Source organism: Triturus cristatus, chromosome 5_2, assembly GCF_964204655.1.
Source record: "Triturus cristatus chromosome 5_2, aTriCri1.1, whole genome shotgun sequence".
In the NCBI taxonomy this organism is placed as follows: Eukaryota; Metazoa; Chordata; class Amphibia; order Caudata; family Salamandridae; genus Triturus; species Triturus cristatus.
This window is the reverse complement of record NC_140588.1, coordinates 798,177,391-798,192,308: the sequence shown is the minus strand read 5'-3', so window position 1 is coordinate 798,192,308 and position 14,918 is coordinate 798,177,391. Positions and strand designations below refer to the sequence as shown.

Here is a 14,918-nt window from a genome sequence, read left to right as displayed (position 1 = left end):
CAGCAATAAAGCATATATTAAATGACAATGAGTTATGAGGAAATGCTCTACCTTGAGTAACAAATGTCATCTGTCTCAGGTCCTCATTGACTACAGTGTACTAATGAGAATTAAGAGGATTTTGTGTTGCTGGTCTTTCCATACATTATAGATGACGGTGTCGGTTTGACCAATTACTGTAAATAATAGCCTTTGCATGATTTCCATATGTCGAGATGATTTGTAAAGCAGCAGAAGCCATAAGGTACACCATGGTAGACACTGCAGATATTAAAGGAGTCAGTTAAACAGGTGGAAGGCCCTCCTTCCACCCACCCAGCATAGGATCACCCATTGCATCTTGAGATCCTTTGCTTGCTTGGGGAAAGAAAGATGGGTGAACGACAGTGAGTGGGGTCAAATTTGGCAAGAAAATATAACCCTCCAATATACCCTGGGAACCATGTCCAGTAGCATGCATCTAGTGTTACAAATCTAATCAACACCTGCTTTCTCTGTGGTACATCCCAGATTGATTTACACATACAGTTGTCACCTGTGTGGTGAAGTCACCAATGGCAGACCTCTAGTTGCTGTGAAAATACCAATCAGGCTCCAACTTCTCTAACAAGAGCAAAACCTTAGAAAGAGAAGGAACCAGACAATTTCAAGGGCATGTGGAACAGACTTTAATCCAGAACAGCCCCCCCGCCAGGTCACAGAATCAATTTGGTGGACATGAAGAAGACCATCCCTTCATCCTCGATGAAGGTACAGAAGGTGTCAAGAATCTCCTGGACCTCTCATGAGCCTGTAACATGATGCACCACAACATTGTGTTACAGAATCTTAAGAAATAGGCAGGGGTTTCAGTCAGCAGATATGTATAGGATCTCGTAGATAAACATGGTGCTAAGTGCAGTGCGGAGTGAGACAGGGTGCAGCCCTCTACACTTCTCTTCAAGGGCTCTGCATTCTGCTGCACATTTTTAAATGTACACTGAAGCTATCCATGTCCTCATCCATCGGGAGAATAAGGCAAGTGAGGGCTGGATATCACAGAGTGCTCAGAACATATCAACCACTAGACAAAGGATAGTGTCCATTGTTAGAATGGAACATGGGCTAAAGCCCTATGGGAGCATTGGAGTGTTGAGCACTCCATTGTAGACAAGGAGTGCGCCGGGCTTCTAATGACTGGTAGAATCCCGGAGAGCAACATTCCAATGTTTGTAAAGGGCTGTACTTTTATACATTATCTGCATTTGGTATCGTTGTAGTCTGTTCTTTGTTTTTCCTTGTTCTTGCATTCTGTATTCTTTACTTACCTGTTCTGAGTTCCTGGCGTGTGCACCAGCAAACATGTTGATGTTTGAAGATGCGTCGCTCGAGATGCTGTTCTCAACTAAGCATGTTAACTGTTGAACAGTCATTGGCAGTTCATGCTTCGTTGGAGACAGATGCACTCCCATGATTAGCTGCTGTGCTTCAATATACATCCTTGGATTTAACTTCACATCGTTTGACAGTTTTCTTGGTATTACTTCATTGGGCACTTTACAATGTAGTTTTCCTTTCACAGCTGCTGCTGTGAACAAAGGCCTCTCAGAGCCGAGGGGATTTAAACCCCCTCGGCTTCGAGAGGCATTTGTTTTTACTAATTAGAACATTTTGCCCTCTAGAGGCGGAATGTTGTAATAGCCTTTGAGCCCTCCTAGCCTTTGGCTCGGCCTTTACCGCTGGAGCGGGCCTTTAATGGGCTGTATAGCCCACTAGGTCGGGCTCTAAGGCTATAGTAGGTGAGATTTGGCCTCTAGTCACATTTTTCAAATTGCCTACCGGTCTAGGCCCTTATCGAACCACACTACTACAACAGCCCACAAACCTGAAGGTTATTTCTGATTCTTTTGATAACATCATTCTTCAGATCAATGCATTCGTCAAGGGAACAACATTTGTGCATCTTTTCTACGAAAATGAGTCCCTGCAGCAAAGCAAGCACCTACTAGATCTAGTTTGAGGGCTGGTGACGGAATGCCGACATGGCTGTCCAGTAAGTGTAGGACTGTCTATTTTTGTATCATTTTGTATTCACTTACGACATTACCTATTAAAGCGGTTATTATGTTTGTGTAGCGTGTTTTCTTACTATGCTTCCCGGGTACTCGCTATGCACGCTGCCTGATGATGGCTTGTTACTAATCTTGTTATTGGCCAGCATTTTATCATGTTATCTTTATGCTGTTTTTTACATAGATTCTAAAAATTCTAGTGTCAGCGGAGAGAAAGGTCAATGCGTGCAGATTTCAAGATATCACACAGGATTCTAGAGAAAGTTCTAGATTCAAATGCCCTGGGTCATTTTTCAAGCCGCCGCATTGTGGGGTGCATAATTGCCTAGCACAAGAATACCGGGGGTAGTTACTACTCCACAAGGTATTACAGGTGTCAGTTATTTCATGGCACAGTGTTGTTTGTGGTGTTTATTTTACTTAACACAAGAGTCCCAAAGGCCATTGTTTCTCGTGCCACAATATGTGTGATCGGAACGAACTCTGCTGTTGCTCAGTGTTTCAGAGTGGCACATTTTCTGCTGCTACATAAACATTTTCTGCTCACCACCCATGGTTTCAGTGATCCACAGCTAATTGCTGATGGGATAACATATGCTTGGTGCTTGGGGGGAGGCGCTTTCAGAAAGTGTGAAGCATAACTTAAATCAAAGTTATCATTATATCAATCTTTTAAGCAAACCGCCATACCCTGTGCCTTGTGATGAAGGCTTTCTTCCAATCAAAGCTCCGAGTATGTTGCCCAGTTCTTGTTTCTGGTGAGCCCAAGCTGTCAGCAGCATGACCAATAAGCTGTTGCTGACAAGTTGGTCCAGTTAGTTAAGCAATCGACATCTGCAGTGATCAGCAGGCCAAGAATATGGATCTTGACAAGACCAACTCAGCCTTTCATCCTTCTCATGATGGTGAGAGAGTACATACAGGGCCGCGTTCCAAGGTTAGTCATAATTCCGGTTGGGATTATGAGTAATGCGTATGCCTGATATTTTAACCCCAGGACATGTTGACTGCTTCAAGCAGGCAAAGCATGCAAGCGAGAGACAGGTGGAAAAAAGCAAAAACCGTGTGGTAATCCTTGTGGAAACACAAATTCCTGTTTGGCATGCCGTTCCCTATTTCTTAAATCCTATGCCAGGTATTCCCAAACCTAGAAGTACTGATACTTGCAGGATAGGTACTCTTCAGTGGGGTAATAGCTATGCACTATTCTTGCATTAACTACAATGGAGCCATTAATGGGGTACCTGATATATACTTCACATAGAAACCGTAAAAATATGGTATGAAGTGTTGAATAAAAAAAGTTATGATTTAGGCAGTGACCTGTTCTCTAGAACTGAGCATTCCATCGCAGATTTTGTGCCCCCAGCCCCTTTAATAGGGGCAGGCCTCCCCCATGCCTCCACCGTCCGACTGCATGCATGGGTGTGGCAGATTCGCTGCACTCAAGGCCTCACTGGAAACTAAACTAATTAATTAAACCAGTCGCTGCAGGCCACTGGGGCTTTCATAGCTGGAATATGGAAGCCAATGCGGCACTGAAAGTTTCCCACCTACCCTAAGGAAAGGGGCTGAAGGTCCATTTTCCGATAACACCTTACAGTACCAGCCAGAAATTCGGATCCGAAAATTGTTCCGAGATCGGCTAAGCGACGGGTAAATGGTGATATTTTTGCCTCCATCACAATAACTGTGAATATGCATGTAGGTATGTCATTGCTGGCCTCTATGGGGCAATTGGATTTTGGCGCTTAGTTTATATCAAAAATTAGACTGTCATATCAGGCAGCATCCAGCCCAGGGAAGACCGGGAAATATAACACCCTTGGGGATGTGTGTCAAGATCCTGGGGCAGTCAGAGGAAGGATAAGTTTTACCTTACTGTAAATTTCCAAGAATACCAACAGATATTCATATCATCGATATGTTTCTACCTGTTAGCCTGCTGCAATCCGCACCTAATGGAAAAACTGCAAACTGGTCTCCACTACCACGGCTATCTACCAGACTTGAGAAGGAAATGGATAATTCCAATTTTGAAAATCTGGGGCTACCGACAATGTCGTCCAGCATACATGGCTCTCCAATGCCTTGATAACGATTGCTTAAATTTAAATATTACTTTCTTTTTAAAAAATATTATTAAATGCCGAAATAGCATAGATCTAGACTCTTTCAACGGCGAAAGTGCCTAAATATCACCGAAGATAGAGTAAGATGTCACTTATAGATGTTAAGACGGAGTATTGTAACTATTAGATACCATACGTTGTTTTGGGTATATCCCCCAATGCATCCTAATACTGCAGCTGGGGGCTATCTTTTCCTTTTCTCCGTTTCAAAGTGGTATAAAATTTCACTATCCCTGATTTACAAACATTTCATGAGATTATCTGATTATTTTTTAAGTATGTGGTTTTGTATGTACATTTATTGCACTGTACATATTGTTTTATATTATCTTTGAATCTATTTTTATATATTACAGAATCAAATAGAGAGTTGAACGTATGTATCGATAAACTGGAAATGATATTTAACCTTGTCTCTTTTAAATATTGCCATTTTGCACATATTCTAAATAGTATTGCTGACATGAGAACCTTCTTTTAATGTATAAGTGTTGAAATATAATATTGTACTTGCTTTTATGGACTGAAATTAACTTTCCGAATAAAGCTTATTTTGATTGATTTTTTTATCTACCAGTGAAAACAACCCTACAACGCCAGGTCGCACACAACAAGAAAAAAACAAGAACCGAAGCCCTGTGAAGCAAACTTACAAGTACGTGTGTTTGTTTTAGTCTATTTTCACCAATACATTCTTGCACTTTTTATGAATTGAATTCTATACTCTAGGAAACGAATCAGCGCAATGAATGTCTAGAAAGCAAGTAGTTTCTGAGCCACAGAACCTGTACAATGCACAAAAACAGATATTTTCATTACAATCATACCTGGGAACAGTCTACGACTTTCTTAAAACCAAATATATTACTTCCCAACAATGCAAGAAATATCTCAAGAACAACTAGTGACCAGGGACGTAAAAGGCCACTGCATCTGTTGCGGCATGGTGGGTGGGGGCAGGGGGGCAACTCTTCAGGGGCCCCCTAACTCTTTCAGGGCCAATGAGTATCTGTGAGATATTGGAGACTCAGTGGCTACTCTACACATTCTGCAGGGGGGTGGGGAGTGGGGAGGGCATCATTTTGTGCTACACCACTGGAGGTGATAAAACTAATTCTATAAAAGTCTCAGGGCCAGGGAGGTGCAAATTATGAATTAAATTTTGGTGGGAAGTCCATCACATCTTGTGGCCCTCCCTATGCCTGGATCACTGATTGCTTGGAGGACTTTCTTTATTATGAGGGGAGTGTCTAGTTCCTCTGCTTGCAAAGGGGTGAGCTTACCTATCACCTGGCAACCTGCACAGGCTCGTATTCAATCCATTGGACAACAGGGGGGAGCTTCATACCTTTGTTTTTAATTAGCTGACATGAGTTTGGTAATTCTGTGCTTGTGTGTTGGCTATTTGGCCTGAAGAAGATTTCAACACTAATGGAATTTCCTGTGTCATATGTGCCTGTCAGCCAGGCTATTAAGTGTCCGAATGTGTCTCCTTTAGAATGTTGTTTATCAGTGTATCCTCCACAGCTGAAAAGTACTTTCTCGCTACATTCTGACCTTACCTCTGATAATTCATTCATTCATTATTTACTTTATTCGGTTTCATCAAGAGAAAAACCATAAAAGTATCAAACCTCTTTAAAAAAATTACATTTTCCAGTGATAAGAAATTACATTAAATTATTGTTAAAGGTCATCACAGTAAGTCATTAACATGTTAATAATTTTACATTCAGAGTTTTGCGGGATTAAAAACGTATAACAATGCTTTTAAAATGCATCAGAGCTCAAGTTATAAATTAGATCTATGTCAAATACAAAATGTCAAAAACCTTGCTATATTTATGGCTAAAAAATCTGATACCAGAATTTGGAGAACCATAAAAGCAGGGCGACAGTGGCGAAGGCTCATGCTTTTTAAAATCGGAATGAGCCATCGCTTTCTAGGTTCAGTATAAAATTAGCAAAAAAGGGTTACGTGTAAGAGCGATTGTGGGGAGATACCGTCACATGGACAATGGGTTAACTGCTTAGACCAATCATTTGTCTCTGGAAAGTAACAAAGCGATGAAAGATGTTTAATCTGAATCGGGTCAGTAAAAATCTATCGAAACTGGATATCTTCCAAGTTAATTAGGGCTGGATCCTCACAGTTGATTGGATTGACAATGAATGCTGAACAGAGATTTTATTTACTTCAGCAGTCAAGCGGAGACCAGCTAGCTGCATTAGACATTGATTCTTTAACATCTTTCTTGATATCCGAGCCATTTCGTGTGGGTTGTGATAATAATTTTCCATGCCCAAGTCGGATAAAAACTTCCTAACATATTGTAGCCACTGTATCTTCTGAGCGTGTTCTAGCTTAACACAATCTGTCACGATTACTTGAGTAAGCGTTAACTTGTTAGACGTCCAAAGACGGTGCCATAATAGAACTGGTTGCATCCCTATGATGTCAGAAATATAGGACACGCCCAGTTCTAAATGGCAGCTGAATGTGGAAGTACTTTGTGGTACTGCAAGTAGGAATCTTAAAAAACTGTTTTCTACTTTTTATATCCATTCAGCCTGCACGTACCCCCAAACCCCTGCCCCATAGATGGCTGTGCTAATCATTTCGCCTGGTAAATACGTAGCATCTCTTCCGGGGGTCGTTTTCCAAGCCTCTGAGTAAATGCTACTAAGGCCATTGTAGCTTTTAGAAACTGCAGTTTTCTAACCTCAATTGCTCTTTTCCAAGTGCCCTTTTCATCTATTACAACTCCTAGGTAAGGATAAGTAGGAGTGTGGTCTACCCTGGAGTTGCTTATATAGATGTCTTTTCCTTTTCTTAATTTACGACCAGAAGTCATAATGAAGGTCTTTTTTATATTGATTTTTAGATCTAAATTCGACATAAATAAATTATATCGATTTACAGAGCGCTGCAGTTCAAGGGGAGTGCGAGCAATAATAACCGCGTCATCCGCATACAGGATAGTGGGGATTGGGCGATTCTGGACAAAGGGAAGGTCCTGACTCCCATCCAGCATGGCCAATTCCAGGCCGTTTGTATAAAGAGTAAAAAGGTAGGGGGCCAGGACACAACCCTGTCTTACTCCCCGCTCCACCTTAAAAGGAGCGGATAACTGGCCCCCCAGGCCATATCTCACTCTCGCTGTTGCATTTGAATAAATTTCTCGCAGATAGTTAACCAACAGAGTATCGACCCCCATTGCTGTCAAGATGTCCCAAAGTTTTGCATGACCCACGCAGTCAAATGCTGCAGTGAGGTCTACGTAAGCCATATGCAGTCTTCCACCCTTCACATCTACATATTCGCTCCTAAGTAACGACAGGTTTAAGACCTGCTCGATGGTACCGAGCCCATCCCTAAATCCATACTGGAGGTCAGATATGATGTTATTATCTTCCGTCCAGTGCTGTAGGCGTTCTAACAGAATACGGCCTACCAACTTTCCCAACGAGTCCAATAAGGAAATAAGGTGGTAGCACGTTGGACTGTTGCGATCGCCCTTTTTAAAAACCGGGACCAGGATGGACTCTGACCAAGAGGCCAAAAGACCAGCTTTTTCCGTGGCTTCTAGTACCCTGAGTAGTAATGGGGCCCATAGGTCAATTTTAAATTTATATAGATCCACGGGGACCCCTTCAGGGCCCGGGGTCTTTCCTCCTCTGCTGGCGTTTAAAGCTTGCTCAACTTCGGCCAGCGAAAAATCTAAGGCCAGTGAGCTCGAAGAAGGGATTAGACCACTGATCCTTTTCCCAGGAGTGCTGTAGGTTTGGGTGGACTCTTCCGTTAGGCCAAATATCTGTGAGAAATGAGCTATCCAATCAGATTCAGTGATTGTAACTTCTATGTTGCTGTTCTCCCTCAGCCGGAGAGGAATGGGGTGTTTATGACTTCCCAAAACACTGTGCTGTCATTAATTTTACAGCTGTTGTGTAAGGCAATCCATAGTTCCTCTTTTAATTCCTTCTTTCTCTGACGTAGAGTTTTATTACATGCTTTCCTTAGTTGGGTAACCTCTGTCTTATCTCTATCGGATTTATTAAGAGCTGCTTTAAGGGAAGAGTACGCTTTTGTACAGGATGAATTAAACCAACTAGTCTTTATTTTTCTTTTCCCTTTAGATATAATAGTTAAGGCATCATTTACAGATTTAATTACTACTTTAAAATTATCTACTATCTCCTGAGGGGTTGAACTCTCCGCCAAAGATAAACTTATTGCAGGCATGGAAGTTCTGACAACCTTTTCTGTTATTAATTCAGGATCCGAATGGGCCCACTTTTTAGCATAACCATTTAGTCGATTCATAATAAGACTTTCCTCCTGGTACAAGGTTGTTGGCTTTGTTCTGTCTCGTGCCAGTTGCATGGTAACGGAGATCGGAAAGTGATCGCTAAATACGCAATCATGCGTTGTAAAATTAGTTATGAAGTGTGAAGCCCTAGTTGCCATGAAAATAAAATCTATGCAGCTGGAGGCTCCTTTACCATTGAAGGTTGGACTTAAGGAAACTGCGGGTGTTAACAATTCATTAGCAAAGGCAAGTTGGAGGAGCGAGATCGTCTCATTCATGCACACCGCTACTAGGGAATGGGGAAAATGGGTAATATTTGCACGTCCAGAAGGCCGCATGTAATGTTATTGTTTCTTTCACAGAGAGATAAATTAAAATCACCACCCCATATAATGATGGAATTTTTCCCTTGATGGTTGTTAATGAAGTCTACAAGGAAATGACGGATTTCCTTCAATATCTCCACCAGTTTTGTTTGCTGTAGATTATTATAAAAATTAACTACCACAATGTGGAGTGAATTATTTGTGGCTATTGAAATTATCTGATAATTCTCCTTATTTTTTACGGAGTTTGTTTCTCTGACTTGAATTAAGTTTGATATATACACCACTAAACCACCTTTCGCACGCCCTGATGCTGAAGTAAGTGCCGGGGAGAAAAATGTTTTATAGCCATTTATATGGATTGGTTGTACTGCCCATGTCTCCTGTAAACACAAGATGTCGTGAGACCGCACAAAAGTTAACCACCCTTCTTGGTTAAACTTAGATCGAAGACCGGCAATATTCCAAAATGCAACACTAGTAGAGGCCCCTCTTAAAGCATTAGTGTCAGACTGGGGGGCTATGTTTAAACAGCTTCTTTCTTTTAGAAGTCTACTATTCGTTAAAGACATCAAGGCTGGATCTGAGTCATTTGTAACTTGGGGGCATAATTGATATAACTTGTGACTGTGCTTGTCTACAGGGAATTCTTGGGCATGTGCAGAAGGGACCAGGATAGGGTTCAAGGGGGGAATCAGAGGATTTTCCAATTGTGCTACTTCCTGAGATGGATTAGAGACTAAAATCAATTGTACGTCAATACTTTCTCTCTCAAGTATAAGAGGAGCAGGTCCCGGAAAACTAGATGGTTGTCAATCCACCGTCTCTAAAAATGACAGAAGCTTGAACCTATTCTGCGTTTGGATAGAGACGTTTGTTTTCAGAGTGGACTTAGGAACGGCTTATAGAAAAAATCAAGAGGGAGAGACAAGATTACTGTAGGTATTATGGGTGATTCCTCCTGAACAGCTAGAAGAAAACGAACCATTCTGGGCGTCCTGAAGTTGATGACAATACAGTCACCCTGAATGGATTTTTGGGAGGGGCCCACCCATCCTACTCTTCGGACCATCAGAATTTGGTTTATGTTCTGAGGGTTAAAATGCTTATGTTTTACCAGCCAATCCACCACTTTATTTACGGAGGGAGAACCAGGATTCTGTCAGTCCCTGTTTTAGAGGTGGAACCCCCGCTAGGACCAAGACGTAGGGACAAGATGCAGGTGGCAAATTCAAATTATCTGTATTGGATTGAGCCGTACCGTTTGTGGGATTAAGGTTCATATTTTTCTGCCCCTGGTTACTGATATTCTCCATCCTAGCAGTGACCTTTAACTTAGTGCCCTCAGTTACAAGGTTTTGATTCTCTAATTGCAGTACCTTCGATAAACCAGACTGGAACTCTTGACTAGGTTGATTACAGTTATCCCTTTGAAATGAGGGAATGTTCGTAATAGTAGGGGTCGACTTGGAAGTTTCCAGTCGAACTCTAATTGAATCAACATCCTCTTTCAATTGAACCAGCTTATTCTCAATGCGAGCAAATCTTTCATCAAAGAGAGAAGTCAAGTGTAAAGTTATTTCACAAAGTTTTACTTCAAGAATGTTTTTTATAAGGCCCTCCATTTGATTCCCTAGATCTTCTTTAAGTACTTTAGAATTGCTATTGGGGGCACCTAACTGAACTTCAGGATAACTTAGGCTTTCATCTGTTTGAGTTTGTAGCGAAGCCATTCCCAGTAAGCTCGGGCCAGGGCCGGCTATTTACTTTCCCTCGTTGCCCTGCTTGCCTCCCTTATGTTTTATTCCCATTGCTCGTCCCTTCTTTTGTTTAGTTTGTTCCCGAGTTTGGGGGCCTTTCCCTCTTGGAGTAGGGATATCAATCTCCTTATCTCGTGCGTTAGGAGATTGTGGTAGTAGATTCACAGAGGGGGAAGAAGGTATTAGGGAAATGAGTTTATTCACTGGTAGAGGACTATTATGTTCCTCCTCCCTGGTCAGCGGAAGTTGTAAGGGATCAAGTGAAAGTCTACGCTCTTTTAATGGGATCTCATGAATAAGGAGAGATTCTGCTCTTATCAGGAAAGCGTCCAGGGTACTCACGGTACTCTTAGGTTTCTCCATTGAAATTAGTACATTACAAAGATATCAACGGTTAATAAACGATATATAACTGGACTTGGAAGTCAATTGCAACTATTAACTTAAACAACAACTTAAACAACAAATTTACTAGATAGGTCCAGGAGCTCTAACTGTAACGGTATAGAGGTATACAACCGATGATATGTCCGTGTAACAATAGTTCTTACCAGGCCTCTTGTTAAATCGGCTCGTAGAAGACCGCCAAGGGACAGGCGTGCCTCTGTATGCCCCTGACGTCCCCAGACGGGCCCGCACGCGTCCCAAAAAGTGGGAGCCGCGCTGTGTGGATAGGATGTCTTACCAGTAGACACCTGCTGTTCCTGAATGAAAGACCTTTCTTCAACCTTTACCAGTGTACTACGACTATACTTTATTATACAGGGCTTTGTTGTGTTCAAGCTTACTTGAGCTTGGCGACGATGAGCATGTCACTGAACAGGAAGAAGTGCCTCTCCTTGGTCTTCAGGTCCTGTGTCAGCTGCACACACTCATGGAGGATGAGCTCTGAGCTCTCGGTGCTGTGCCCCAATACAAAAGGGCTCTGGTCGACGGACACTGGACACCCAAAGCCGTCCCCGCTCCCTTTATGTATTGCACAGCCTTTATAGACCACAATATTCCTCCGCAATACAACCAAGGGGTATGGCCCAGGCCAGCCTACATCGGCCTATGATGGGCTAAGACGGGCCCGTCTTGGCCCGGTCTTTGCCCGGGCTGAGCCCGGGCACGCCCCGGGCACGCCCCGCGCGCGTCCCGCGCTGCAGGACCGCTTTCCCGGTTTTCTCGTCCCTCCAGGGACTATCTATAAAGTGCAGTACGTCTTGGGGGCCAGGGGCCGTGTGCAAATCAGCAAGGTTCAGAGTCGGTCTCCCGCGCTGCGGGACCGCTTCCCCGGTTTTCTCGTCCCTCCAGGGACTATCTCTAAAGTGCAGTGTGTCTTGAGGGCCAGGGGCCGTGTGCAAATCAGCAAGGTTCAGAGCCGGTCTCCCGCGCTGCGGGACAGCTTGTTCTGGTTTTCTCGTCCCTCCAGGGACTATCTCTAAAGTGCAGTGCGTCTTGGGGGCCAGGGGCCGTGTGCAAATCAGCAAGGTTCAAAGTCGGTCTCTCGCGCTGCGGGACCGCTTCCCTGGTTTTCTCGTCCCTCCAGGGACCACCTCTAAAGTGCAGTGCGTCTTGGGGGCCATTGGCCGTGTGCAAATCAGCAAGGTTCAGAGTCGGTCTCCCGCGCTGCGGGACCGCTTCCCCGGTTTTCTCGTACCTACAGGGACTATCTATAAAGTGCAGTGCGTCTTGGGGGCCAGGGGCCGTGTGCAAATCAGCAAGGTTCAGAGTTGGTCTCCCACGCTGCGGGACCGCTTCCCCGGTTTTCTCGTCCCTCCAGGGACTATCTCTAAAGTGCAGTGAGTCTTGGGGGCCAGGGGCCAAGTGCAAATCAGCAAGGTTCAGAGTCGGTCTCCCGCGCTGCGGGACCGCTTCCCTGGTTTTCTCGTCCCTCCAGGGACCACCTCTAAAGTGCAGTGCGTCTTGGGGGCCATTGGCCGTGTGCAAATCAGCAAGGTTCAGAGTCGGTCTCCCGCGCTGCGGGACCGCTTCCCCGGTTTTCTCGTACCTACAGGGACTATCTATAAAGTGCAGTGCGTCTTGGGGGCCAGGGGCCGTGTGCAAATCAGCAAGGTTCAGAGTTGGTCTCCCACGCTGCGGGACCGCTTCCCCGGTTTTCTCGTCCCTCCAGGGACTATCTCTAAAGTGCAGTGAGTCTTGGGGGCCAGGGGCCAAGTGCAAATCAGCAAGGTTCAGAGTCGGTCTCCCGCGCTGCGGGACCGCTTTCCTGGTTTTCTCGTCCCTCCAGGGACTATCTCTAAAGTGCAGTGCGTCTTGGGGGGCCAGGGGCCGTGTGCAAATCAGCAAGGTTCAGAGTCGGTCTCCCGCGCTGCGGGACCGCTTCCCCGGTTTTCTCGTCCCTCCAGGGACTATCTCTAAAGTGCAGTGTGTCTTGGGGGCCAGGGGCCGGGTACAAATCAGCAAGGTTCAGAGTCGGTCTCCCGCGCTGCGGGACCGCTTCCCCGGTTTTCTCGTCCCTCCAGGGACTATCTCTAAAGTGCAGTGCGTCTTGGGGGCCAGGGGCTGTGTGCAAATCAGCAAGGTTCAGAGTCGGTCTCCCACGCTGCGGGACCGCTTCCCCGGTTCTCTCGTCCCTCCAGGGACTATCTCTAAAGTGCAATGCATCTTGGGAGCCAGGGGCCAAGTGCAAATCAGCAAGGTTCAGAGTCGGTCTCCCGCGCTGCGGGACCGCTTCCCTGGTTTTCTCGTCCCTCCAGGGACTATCTCTAAAGTGCAGTGCGTCTTGGGGGCCAGGGGCCGTGTGCAAATCAGCAAGGTTCAGAGTCGGTCTCGGGACCGCTTCCCCGGTTTTCTCGTCCATCCAGGGACTATCTCTAAAGTGCAGTGCGTCTGGGGGGCCAGGGGCCGTGTGCAAATCAGCAAGGTTCAGAGTGGTTTTAGTCAATGGAATACCTCAGACGTCAAGAAGCAACAAAGCCAACGCACCTGTGCCGTAAATTAATTCACATATCGTCTGGGTCCCTGCATATTTTTCACTTTCTCCTTCATTCTCCCTCCAACCTGACATTTTCTCTTTGTCAGTGGATCTAATACCATGCACTGTTATACAAATGCCTTTTATGGATGCTGGACCAGTGCAAATTAGGCACCGCCCTTATACGTCATAGTTATGCAGTTATTTACTCCTACTCATCCTGTGCCTTAACTTCATTAACGTGTTTGAATAATTTAAACGAATTAATGAAATGTAACCATCGTAGGGATTAGAGATTTATATACTAGTGTGCTAATGTGCAGTTTAAACATGGAATCATGTACTCTTTATTCATGCTTTACATGTATTCTTCAAGTTATACTTATGAATGTATAATCATTTATTCAAAGTTCACATTAATTGCTGAAGCTAACTTAGCCTGACTACAGGCCTCAATTGTACTGCATTTCGTTTTGCCAGCATATTCTTTCTTTGCAGGTTTAGTATCATGCTTCTCGTTAGCTAGAGAAAGGCTTATTGTTTGTATTAGACTGTTGATAGTGGGCCCTGAAGGGAAGAACTTAGCAGTGAACATGGATAATTAATGGTCGAAAGAGGCTTCTGTTCATCATGTTCCAGGATGGAGAGATGTTCAAGGCTGCGATTTACAGTCCAAGTTTCGATTCTATGTGAAACGTAAGAGAAGATCTATAGGGAGATCATTTAAACTATTTCCAGTCAGTCAGCCAGTGTTGAGCATCAGACTTGAGGCAGTGTAACTAAACACTTCCTCGTGTATGGGTGTCATTCACTCAGAGCTTCAAATGTGTCTCCTTTTAGGACTAAAACCCAATATAGCTGTAAAGGCTTTAGTGGCCAACCCAAAATCAATGAAAAGCCTCACTGGAAGCCAATTACAATTTCATGGAATAAAAGTAGGGAAATCACAATGATATAAGCCGTTTAACAACAAAGCAACTCTGTTCTATACAGGCTGGAGTTTCCTGACGGATTGCTGTTTTCAAAGTCTTAGTCTGACATCCAGGTAAATCTAAATTGATCACATCTGCAACTAAGGACAGCATTCTAATTCTCCGAAAGAAAGGTACCCCAATGTTGTACGCCATGGGCAGAGCCACATCAGGGAGGAGAGGCTACGACAGCCAAGATGGCAGCCACGTGAGCCTAAAACTACGCTACCAATGCCCTAAACATTCAAGTTTTATCATGGTTGTTGAACACCATCTATCCCTATTGACACTGCTCTGTTGCAATAGGCACTAAAGAGGTTATAATTTGTTGAAAAATGAATAATCTGGGGCTCTCTGGATTGCGACGAGCCTTGATGCATCAGATGGCCGTTGTGTATAAGCAGGCACATTCCTGCCCAGGCTTGAGTGAAGCCCTAATCACGCTTCT

General features: G+C 44.3%; 1 protein-coding gene across 1 annotated transcript in view; it reads right to left on the bottom strand.

The window, feature by feature from the left end:
- The window catches only part of ADGRG4 (adhesion G protein-coupled receptor G4), a 1,724,535-nt gene that overhangs the window by 1,386,206 nt on the left and 323,411 nt on the right, over positions 1–14,918 (bottom strand). The gene's annotated exons all lie outside the window — the stretch shown is intronic.